Source organism: Bidens hawaiensis, unplaced genomic scaffold (genome assembly GCF_021521415.1).
Source record: "Bidens hawaiensis isolate Kalapana, Puna unplaced genomic scaffold, B.hawaiensis_p1.1 tig00019805_1, whole genome shotgun sequence".
NCBI lineage: Eukaryota > Viridiplantae > Streptophyta > Magnoliopsida > Asterales > Asteraceae > Bidens > Bidens hawaiensis.
In genome coordinates this window covers 205,874-218,315 of record NW_027493009.1, presented here as the reverse complement: position 1 = coordinate 218,315, position 12,442 = coordinate 205,874, and the positions used below count along the sequence as shown (strand labels likewise).

At 31.9% G+C, this 12,442-nt stretch overlaps 1 pseudogene; it reads left to right on the top strand.

The window, feature by feature from the left end:
- Window positions 1–6,694: 6,694 nt before the first annotated feature.
- On the top strand, window positions 6,695–10,603 carry LOC143559311 (casparian strip membrane protein 1-like; annotated as a pseudogene).
- The last annotated feature ends 1,839 nt before the right edge of the window (window positions 10,604–12,442 follow it).

Sequence of the window (12,442 nt, the reverse complement as noted above, 5' to 3'; positions counted from 1 at the left end):
TTTTAATAAACCACAGGAACCAAAATCGAAGTTCTCTCTTTGCAATTTGTAAAGTTATATATTACAAAGAAGTGAAAAGTGAAACAAGAGCAGCAAGAAAAATAAGTTTAACTTGCAACACTATAGGCTATGGCAGTTGATAGTTACTTATATGTTTGGTATAGATTTATAGTTGATCTCTTTATATATAAAGATAATACAATTACAAAAATTTTATTATTTTATTAAACATGGTAATTTCAGTTATAAGAAGTTAAGAAGTATATTATAGGTTTACGAACTATATTCTTTTTCATCACTCTTTGTGTGTTAGACAAATGTTTCTATCCTATTTTCATTAATGAAGACACTCACATAAGTATAAAGATCTTTATAAATAGATTAACAAACATCCACAAAAGCAACAGTAATCATTGCTCACATGCGCTCTAAATGACACATAATTTGCTAGTATTGTTATCAAAAGGTAGTTAAGAGAGCTAAGTATTCACTATTACCGGCCTCCCCCCCCCCCCCCCCCCCCCCGAAAAAAAAGCCTATTGTATGCTTTTCAGAATGCAAAACAAATAATTGGGAAAGTTAAATACGTGAAAACTATTTTGAATACAAAGAAGTTGCAGAAGAGTATAAATCCGGAGGCAATGAACCTAATTATGAAAAAGCCTTCCACGGAGAATATGAATTTTGTGGTATTAATCATCTGTGGAAAACAACCCTAAAAAATGTGTAGGCGGGAAAAGAAAAATATGGGTGATTGAGAAGGTGACACCTGTCCCATTGTGGTTTCCTTTATTATAGAGTGTAGTGTTTATGACATACCCTTTTGGGCATATTTTTATTATTTTTGTTTGTATTTGCAGAGGAAATGTGTACAGCAGATATAAACTCTTCAGCTTCCAAACGAAAAGAAAGATGATTAAATTTAGATGGGAAGCGATTTGGTTCAAGTAATTGAAACAAAAATACATCACAAAATTCATCTTCAAGTATTTGACCTTTCCCTATAAGTATTATATATCTTTGATTTTTTCTGTTATTTTTAAATATATCAAACACTTACAAGTATTTCAAAATATTAGTTTGGAAAAATTTGGTTCAAATTTAATTGGTAGTTATTTATTAAAAAACTATATCTTACTGAAAGTTTGAAGTTTTATATGAAAACATGCTTTTCATCACACTTTTTATTAATAAAAACTATCACCATCATCTAACATTAAGTTTGAGAGTTTATACTTACGTATTATTTTTTTCATTGTCATCAGGTCGTCTCATCAAATCTAACGTTGATGTTACGACAAACATGTCTAGCACGTCGAGATATTCTTCTCGTGTTGTTAATGACATTGCAGAGTCATCAACAACCTTTCGTAAAAGGCCAAGAAAGTTAACCACTGTTACACCTATACGGATGCCTGATTTAAATGAACATGTTATAGTTGGTGATGAGAATGTTGTAGACGCCTTTAAAGGTATATCATTAGGTAATTTTATAATTTCATATAAGTAAAAAGAAGATTGATATATATATATATATATACATACATATATTTTTTTTTCTTTGAATAAATAATATTTTATATGATCGGGTAAGTAACTTAAGCTTCTCTTCTTTATAACTTTATGTAGAATATGTTGATCATGGTAATCAATCCGTTATGTGTCCAAGTTGCAATGCATTGTTGTGGGAAGCTGAAGTTAAGGGAGGAAAGAAGAGTAACGTTGACGGAGGTTTTTCTTTATGTTGCTATAATGGAAAAGTTGAACTTCCGGATGTTAGGCAATCTGATGAAGTTATATTCAATTATTTCATGGTGAAAGCACGATGAACAAGTATTTCTTGAAAAATATTAGACGTTTCAATTCAATGTTTTCATTTACGTCTATGGGTGGAAAGATTAACAATTCTCTCAATCGAGGAAATGCTCCATATATGTTTAGACTTGGTGTAGCCCTGCTTGCGGTGCGCACATATGATGTATATATGTGTGAACCCTCGGGTGGGCAAAAGTGAAATTGCACTAATTTTGACGTTATTTTACTAATCTCGTGAAAATAACGTTAAAAGTGACGGACGGTTAATCAGGCATCATGTAGTGGCGTTGATAGCCGAAAGACAAGGGTACATGCACCGATCAGCCGGTGTCCCGATGATTGAGTGCTATGTGCCTTATGTCCAAGGCGTGATGCAAAACTACTATCGAGCCGGGGGTCTCACCGGAAGCAGCCTCTCTATCCTTATGGGGTAGAGGTAAGGCTGTCTACATCTTACCCTCCTCAGACCCTACTATAGTACGATGATGATGATGATGATGATGTTTAGACTTGGTGGTGAAAACTATCAATGTTTAGGAAGTCTTCTACCATTAGATGGTCGTAAGCCTCAGTTACTCAACTTTACATCTATGACACTGAAAATGAGATTTCATATCGTCAAAGTGGTTTTAGGTATTAACGAAAATAATATCGACAAATTTTATTTTCATATATTTTATTTATGTTTTTAAATATATGTATCGTTTTTTTTGTAGTGACACTAAACCAATGGTCGATAATCAATAAAATAATATAATTAATTATCTTAAGATGATGCTAGATTCACATAATCGTTTGGTTCAAGCGTATCGAATGGTACGGGATTGCTTTCAACAAAACTCACAAATGGACTTGAAGTTGCTTATTATTGGAATAAGACAATATGATGCAAGGACTTATAAGTTACCATTCGCTTATGAAGTTGCTGCATTAATCGTATGCAGTTGATAACAGAGATATAATTGTTACAAAAAATGTGGTTCATTAAAGCGTATCAGTGAACTTCATCCATCATATGTTCCTTTACAATACCCGTTGTTCTATCCTTTTGGTGAGGATGGTTATCAGGTTAACATAAATCATAAAAATGTTACGTCTTCATCTACAAGCACACGTAAGAAGGTTATAATGCGTGAGTTTTTTGCATATCGGATTCAAGATAGGCCAAATAAATTTTCAGTGATGTTAAATGGTAGCGTTTGTTTCAGCAGATGTTAGTTTACGAATATACCATGATTGAGGATCAAAGGTTACATTTTATTCGCGCTAAACAACATGATCTTAGGTGTGATACGTACGAAAGTTTACGAGGTATTCAATCAGCTGGAAATGGTGATCATTCTACAGCTGGTTAGCGTGTTATTCTACCTTCGTCATTTACCGGGGGGAGCACGATATATGATGCAAAATTATCTAGATGCTATGTCCCTTTGTAGATGGTATGGTTATCCAGATTTTTTCATCACTATAACATGTAATCCCAATTGGCCAGAAGTGAAAAGGTTTCTTAAGAATACTACCTTAAAAGTCGGAGAATAGACCTGATATATTATGTAGACTTTTTAAGCTCAAGCCTAATTCAATGGTTAAAGAATTAAAGGAAAATTCTTTGTTTGGATAGGTTCAAGCAGGTAACATTCTTTAATCTTATGGCTATTAAATATTAAAAAAATATTTTAGTTATGGATATTTTTATATATTTAATGTGTTAATATTAAGAAAATATTGTCTAACAGCTTTTTTTTTGTAGTTGTTTACACGATTGAATTTCAAAAAAGGGGGTTACCTCGCGCGCATATTTGCAAGTTTATGCATGCAGAAAGCAAGATTAATAATCCACAACTGATAAAATTTTATCTCTGCTGAAATTCCAAACAAGAATACTGAACCGGAGCTATACAAGCTTGTATCTGATCACATGATTCACAGACCATGTGGTGAGGCTAACCCTAAATGCACCTGCATGGTTAATAAAAGATGTTACAAGAGTTTTCCAAAAAGATTTCTAAATGAAACAAATGTTTATTCCGAAGGCTTTCCTGTTTACAAAAGAAGAGATAATGAAGAATATGTTGTTAAGTCAGATATAAATTTAGATAATAGTAGTATTTTTCCCTATAACAAGACTATTAAAAAATTTTCAAGCCCATATAAACGTCGAGTGGTGCAATCAAGATGGGTCAATCAAGTATGTGTTATAAGGGTCCAAATCAAGTGACAATTTCGCTTGTAATAAATACAAATCTTGATAACCAAGATCCTAATTTAGATGAAATTAAAGCATTTTATAACTGTAGATATGTTTCGGCATGCGAAGCCACATGAAGAATATTTTCATTTAACGTGCATTATTGGTTTCTGTCAATTATGAGGCTTGCTTTTCATTTACCTAGTGAACAGCCAGTAATATATGGTGCTAATGAAGATATTGAAGATGTACTCAACAAAACCACTAATGCGTCTTCAATGTTTACTGGTTGGTTTGAGTGTAATAAGAAGTACGAGTATGCAACCCATCTCATCTACTCTGAGTTTCCAACAAAGTTTGTATGGAAAAAAATAACGTAAATGGGAATTACGACAAAGGGGGTTTGCAATAGGTAGAGTTCATGCTGTTCCACCCGCGCTCGATGAAGCTTACTACCTAAGAATTCTATTAAATAAGGTTAAAGGGCATAAATGCTTTGAAAACATTCAAAAAGTTGATGGAGTTGTTTGTGATACTTTTCTAGAGGCATGTTATAGAAGAGGCCTTTTCGATGATAATAAGGAGTGTATAGAAGCCATTGAAGAAGTAAGTTATACTTCCACTGATTATTATCTTCGAAATTTATTTGCTACAATATTGATTACATATCGTTTATCTAGACCTCATTTTGTTTGGGAAATCACATGAAAACTTTTAGTTGACGACATTCTATACAAACAACACAAGGATCAAAATAATCCAGGCAAGATTTAAATAATTTTAATCCATTTTATGGTTGCACAACTATTTATATAAAAAAATCTATATTTTTTTTAAATATATGATGTTATTTTGTTTTGTAGAGTTGAGTCTTAACGAAGAACAACTAAAGAACCTAGCATTGCTTGAAATTGAATTTTTTTTAGTTTCCAACAACTTAACTCTCAGAAAGTATAAACAAATGCCTTTTCCAAAAAAGGATTTGATGGTTGAAGAACTTTCTTATGATACCGAAACCATGTCTAACGAATTTAATAATCTTTTTGATTCATTAACAGATAAACAACGAGGTGTTTTTAATGAAATAATGAATTCATTGGTCGCTAAAAGAGGTGGTGTGTTTTTTGTTTATGGCTATGGTGGTACGGGCAAAATGTATTTATGCAAAACCTTATCTACTTCCATAAGGTCTAAGAGAGAAGTTGTATTGAACGTTGCTTCAAGCGGAATAGCTTCTTTGTTATTGGAAGGTGGTATAACAGCCACTCAAGATTTCTCATTCCGATTAATCTAACTGAAGATTCTCAATTTCGGGTATTATTTATCATACGCTATATGTCATCATGAAAATCTTATGCACACCTTTTGTTTTTTCCTATTGAGTTAACAAAAATGTCCATTTAGATAAATTAAAAGTGTATTTTGTTCTTAATATTCAATCTCATATGTTTGAATTTAAATTTTAATATACATTCGCTGCATTAAACATGTTTTTATTTGTTTTCTAAACTAGGTTAAGGGAAATACAGACGTGTATGAATTATTGAAAAAAACAACGTTATTTGGGATGAAGCACCCATGATTCATAAGCACACATTAGAAGCATTGTATAGGACTTTAAAAGATGTTATGACAGGTGATCCCGCAAAATACTTCAGAAGCATTATTTGGAGGTAATGTGGTTGTTTTTGGTGGTGATTTCCGACAGTTTTGCCCGTTGTTACAAACGGTACTAGAAGTTAATTTGTAAGTCCTTCAATAAATTCTTTGTGCATTTGGTCAAACTGTAAACTACTTAAACTTACAAAGAACATGAGGCTTACAGTTGGATATCGATCCTCAAATGTTGAAGAGATCAAAGAGTTCGCTGATTGGCTATTGGATATAGGTGAAGGGAATGTTGGTGGTCCAAATGATGGAGAATCAATAGTTGAGATTCTAGATGATCTTCTAATTTTGAATTCATTAGATCCAACTATTGATTTAATTCAGTTTGTCAAATCCTAACATCTTCGATAGATTCAATGAAGTTACTTACTTTATGGATCGGGCCCTATTGGCACATTTGAATGAGGTTGTTTAGGAAATTAATGAGCATATGTTCGCACTTTTTCCAAGTGACGAAGTCGAGTATCTAAGTTCCGATAGTTTAGATCAGGCTAAAACTGTTTCTGATAATTTTTACCACAGTTGTACTCTCCTAATTTTTGAAATGGGTTAAAGATGTCTGGAATGCCAAATCACAAATTGGTTCTTAAAGTTAGGCCCCCGTTATGCTACTAATGAATATTAATCATAAAAAGGGATTGTGCAATACACAAAAGTAGTGTTTTTTAACAAAGTTCCACTGAGACAAAAATAGTTGAAAGTTGGAACCGCTTATAATGATTTTTAAAGTTAAGATTATTATCAACCAATACACAAAAGTTATGATTATTTATTTCCAATTTACCAATAAATTACTATGAAACTTATAACCAGTAGAGTTGAATTTTTTCTTCCAAAACTCCACTTTTGAAAATTTTATTGCATCTCTCTAAATATAATATTTTTACTTCTATTTATGTATATCACGGAATTAATTAAAAAAAATTAAAAGTAAACAACAAAGTTTACTTGAATGTATGGACCATTAACAACTCTTTTAACTCCCATAGATTATTATGGAGCACCCAACAACTATACCTCCCAAAAATGGTAGACTCCATCTTTGGGAAAGAATCCCTAGAAAAATACAAGAGAGGGCAGGTTAGCATTATCAACCTACTTTCTCTATTTGCATATAATTATACTTTTTACATATATTTGCATGTGTATATATATGACTCACTGTTTCATGCATCATTCACCACCTATCCAAGCTTTTAATCGTCATATTTGAAACCTAATCAAAGTTTCCTCACACGAAAAGAATGAAGCCAGGTGCATTACAACTTGGTGTTGCTCAACCTGCAAATAGAGGCATTGCCATACTTGACTTTCTCCTTAGGCTCATTGCCATCGTTGGAACCTTAGCCAGTGCGATTGCCATGGCTACAACAAATCAGACGCTTCCATTTTTCTCCCAGTTTGTAAGCTTTAGAGCCAAGTTCAATGACCTCCTTTCCTTCACGTAAGTTCTATTAATCTATATTAATCTATGCAGTCGATATCGCTGATATATCACCGATATATCAATGATATATCGGTTATCGGTCCCTTGGCGATATATAAGTCAGAATATCGGTACCGATAATGTCAACGATATTGGACTAATATTTAACAGATATATCACCAATACTCCCAATATCAGTGTTTTAAGTCTTAATTATCAACTTTTAGCGTTCAATATTATTGTTTTAAGTCTTAATCAATTTTTATTTGCTACGATTGTTAGTGTTTTGCAATTTGCAAAAGGTTAGTTTGTTAATAGTAGGAGACTATATTGAATTATTAGCATTAAATTGCTATATACATGAATTTTACGTGATATTAAAATTACCGATATCCCACCGATATCTCACTGCGATAACCGATATCTCAGATATCAGTCAAGGACCGATATCTCAGATATCGATCGTTGACCAATATCCGATATTTTTCCGCATTAACTAGTTAGCTACTAATTAGTTGTTAACCACATCACTCCCGTTTCGATACTAGGAGCAATGGACCCAACCTAGATGCATGGTCCACTGTGCACTATAATATACAGTCATGATTTAATCTAAAATCTTGGATCTTAACTCAAGCTAGTTATTACTAATTTATTAATTAAGTTTTTCCTTTCTGAAAATCTAACTAATATACTAAATCAACACAATTTTGTCCACATGTCTTTCACTAGGTTATCCACATAGGCTTCCATGTCATCAATCTTTCATAAATCTAATTTTCACATATTCATAATAAAATTTTAATCAATGATATTGAGTTTTATATTTTTGTAACTTATTATTATAATTATGATATTAATTATTCTAATTAGTGCTAGAATTAAAAAAAAATTATTAAATTGACTAGGTTTAAATTGTTCATCGTTTCTTCTTTAAAAGGCACATGCTACGTTCAAAAATCATAAAGCTCCTCATCGTTTGTAACCGGGTTCTTCGCCTCATCTATAACCGGTTTTTCATGATTTGTAGATTTCATAATCCAAACAACATCAAACATGTCATCGTTTGCAATTTTTAGGTATGATTTATATTTTAGTGTTTAATCGATTTTTATGAAGAACAACATCAAATCGTACTATCTTACTATACTATTAAAGACAATTAATTGTCTTCGTTGTTATTTTCTAAAATTTTGAGACTTTGTTATTATTATTTTATTTATTTTTTTGGATTTTGGGAAATTATTTATGAACGTTTGGACTAGATGTTTGGATTGAAATGGTGGTTCAAGTCACGAAGTTTAGATTTTATTGTTGCTTTATTAAAAGGTTTAATCAAAATTATAATTGTTATATTTCATTGTAATATTCATATTTGTAGCATTCTTTTATGTTGTATACTTAAATGTTTTGTAATTTCAACAAAAATAGTTTTTATAGCACGCAACTTATGTTACAATATCTACATGTTTACGATTCATAGCTTATAACATATGATTTCAGTACATAATGAAATTTTAATTAATATGTCTTTTTTTATTTCATAGTATAAGGTAGAAATATGTTTTAAATTGTTATTTATCTCTGTTTTTCTTTGTATGTTGGATTTTTTAAATTAAAGCAATAATGTGATATCTTATATTAATAATGTTAGATTATCTGTCATTTACAATTCATTAAAATGTATAACACACACACACACAAACATATATATATATATATATATAGTTTTATATATTTCTACCCGTGTGTAACACGGGGTCTAACCTAGTAAAAAATATAATGATTAGTAATAATAACAGTTAAGTTTTCATGCATTCTTTGTTAGGAATACAATATTCATATCATGAATATATTAATGGTTAATAGGTTAGGTACCCGTGTCCTGCACGCGTTGAACAACTTAAAAGAATGATAAACAAAGTTGAATATTGTATTAAATAAGTAAAAAGTTAAATTGCAACTATAATTCACAAACTAAAAAATAAATCATAAATATCTAAATATTTTTTTCGATGCAACATTAGATAATACACTAAAAATATGGTAACAACTAAAGTAGAATAATATTATGAAAACATAACCGATACAATCGGAATAAAACGAACTTATCATCAGTGGAAGATATCTTTCGATTAGTCGAAGAATGCGCAGTAAAAAAAAATCGATATGGTTTTGATTAACAATATATGGACGGAGAAAAAGAAGGCGGGCCGAGTTTAGTTAAAAATTCACGTGTTTTTAACAATAAACCCAAGTAAGTTTTAAAGACAAAAATGATTCATATATCTGTAAATGCTTTTATATATAAAAAACGATATAATTCGTATTAGAGAAATTAAATCATGAAAAATGCCGAATTTATAAAAAGTTTAATAAACAAATCTAACTTTTTTTAAATAAAAACGAATTAAAAAATATGAATATTTAATGTATAATTAATAGAAGAGAGAGGTGGGAAGAAAGAATTAGAATGCATCATAGAGTGACACGTGGCAAGAAAAAACTTTTATTTATTATATCAAAAATTAAGATTTAATTGTTACGTAGATAAGAATTATTTTATCTTTATCACAACTAATAGCTAGGTATAGTTAGATCAGGTTTACTTTGTAATTATCCTCTGTGTTAAGCACCGTAATTACATAATTACATACTTTGTATAAAATTAACAAAAATTGTAAGAGAAAACTAGCTATATGAAATAACTAGTTTATGTGTTTTAACATATTTGTCCATGAAAACCAGGTTTTTCGTGGTAGCGAGTTCCATAGTGAGCGCGTACCTCATTCTCTCTCTAGTTCTCTCGATCCTACACATAGCAAAGGCGAATATGGTGAACACCAGGCTTCTCTTGTTTTTTCTTGACACGGTGAGTCTAGATAACCCATATTTAAATGTAATTTTTTGAATTAATAGATGCTTAAGAATTCAACTAAATACTCATAGATGTTTCCAAAAGTTCCTTAACCTACAAACAATTCGTTATCCAGTAAGCGAACTCATGCAAGTTCGAACAATGATTTATGGAGTTTAGAGGTTCACCTTAGCGGTAAAGAAACTCCATAGAGTTTTTCGTTAAACTTAAGTCGTCGCTTAAAGTTTTCGCCAAACTCTATGGAGTTCGTTAACGACCCAAGCGAACTTGTAACCAATTGGCTTGCAGGAGAACAAATTGCCTACAAGCACAAAAGCTTCCAAAAAACATCTAGAAATACTAATTAGGTAAGTCCTAAACCACGTGACATGTACTAACTTAATATTCATCATGAGTGTGTATGTACCTATAAGGCGGCTATGGGTTTACTGATGGCTGGTTCAGCCGCAGCAACGGCTATAGTGCAGTTGGCACACAAAGGAAACAATAAGGTGAACTGGTTCGCGATTTGTCAACAGTTTAATGATTTCTGCAACGGGTGTCCGGGTCTTTGATTGGTTCGTACGCTGGAGTGGTTGTGCTGATTCTTTTGATATTGCTTTCTGGTGTGGCTCTTTCCGGACGTTGATTTCTTTCTCATGTGTCATTGCTTCGTTTTTTAAGAGTTTAATTTCCAAGTTGTGTTCTTTTGTTTGTGATTTTGGTATATCGTGTGGATACTTATGATATTTTCAGTTTTTCACCCGTTGTAATAATATATGTAATGGAATACTCCTTAATTTGATAATCTTCGTTTTACATATTCTCTTTCATATGAAATTTACCTATGACTTTTTGGTGTTTTAGGGTATGCTTAATAACGGATTCAGGATTGTTTTTTCTATGAGTTTATTTTTTAGGTGTTTGGATTTCAAACAATCAAACGTTAAATTTTCTAGGCTGGTTGCGCCTTGTCGGAGAATATTATATAATATGGTACCATAATAAACAATAAGTTGATCTAAAAATCATGTGAGGTCATTAAAAAAAAACCTACAATCAATGAGTTGTGGATGCGTTATGTGAACAAGTCTGAAAGTAATCGGAAGCGAAAACGGTTTTTTTTAGCTATTAAAAACCCCAACTAATAACATAATGATGGTTTACCAAAAAAAAGGTTTATAGAAAGACTTAAACTTAAAACCTTTCAAGTAAAACCCAAACTACGTAATACCAAAAAGAAAAAAAATAATCAAAATGAGTCTTAGAAAGACTTAAACTTGATACCTCTACAAGAAAGCTTTCTTTATCTTTATGGATAAGTAAAACCCAAACTAAGTGATGGTTTCCAAAAAGAAAAGAAAAGGTAATCAAAATGGGTCTGATTAGAAGGATTTTAGAGAATGAGTTTACCACTACACCATCTTAAAGTGTGTGTTATCGGTTCATATCTAAAAATCTTATGGGTTTACTAAAAATATTTATATATCGTTTAACATATAATTTGATAATCAACGGCTTCCCGTAAACTCAAAAAACCCGTACATAATCCGCCCTTGGGTATGCATATAGTGTTATTGATAAAGAAAGCAAAACAAAGAAACTACTAGCATAAATAATTACAATTTTACATAGCATATGAGAGAGCGACGGAGGATGAAAATTTGGTATTTAAGTGATTCCTCCAGAAGTGTGTATTTTTATACTAAGTCAACGCCAGTTAGAGTAGTGAAAACCCTCAATGTAGAAGGAAGAAGGAGTAAACGTAGACCCGAATTAACTTGGGATAAGTGGATTATGCATGATTTACTAGAGTTGCACTTCTCTAGGACATGGTCAATGATTGAATTTCGTGAAAGCATTGGATTGAGGTTATGGATATTTAGGGGATTAGCTTTCATCTCAGAGGCTTAAATTCTCCAACATTTTAGGTGGACTTTGCATGTGAATCTCTTCATATTACTACTATAGAATAATTGTTAACTTTGGTGCCACTTGGCCATCTATTGGTCCAAGTGGCACCACATCGTTGGTCACACCAATTTTTTTTTAGTTTGATATCGTAACGAAATAACTGAAATCGACCGAATTCGCGTTGACTTACTGCCATAATATCCAGGACCAAAAACGCTCGGGTTTTACCAATGCCCAAGTTTTATAGATGCACCGCAATGCTCGGGACTGACAACACTCGGTTATACCAACGCTGGGTTTTTATTGATTTTTTTAGTTCTGGTACCGTAGGAGACGTATCCAAAATAGGGTGTTGTGCTACACCTACCTTTTTTTATTGTTTTAGTCCGATATCGTAACGAACAAACAGAAATCGACCGAATTCGCATCGACTTACCGCCATAATATCCATGACCGACAAATCTCGGTTTTCACCAACGCCCAAGTTTTGCCAATTCACCGCCGCAATGCTCAAGACTGACAACCCTCAGTTTCTACTAACGCTAGGGCTTTATTGATTCTTTAAGTTCTGGTA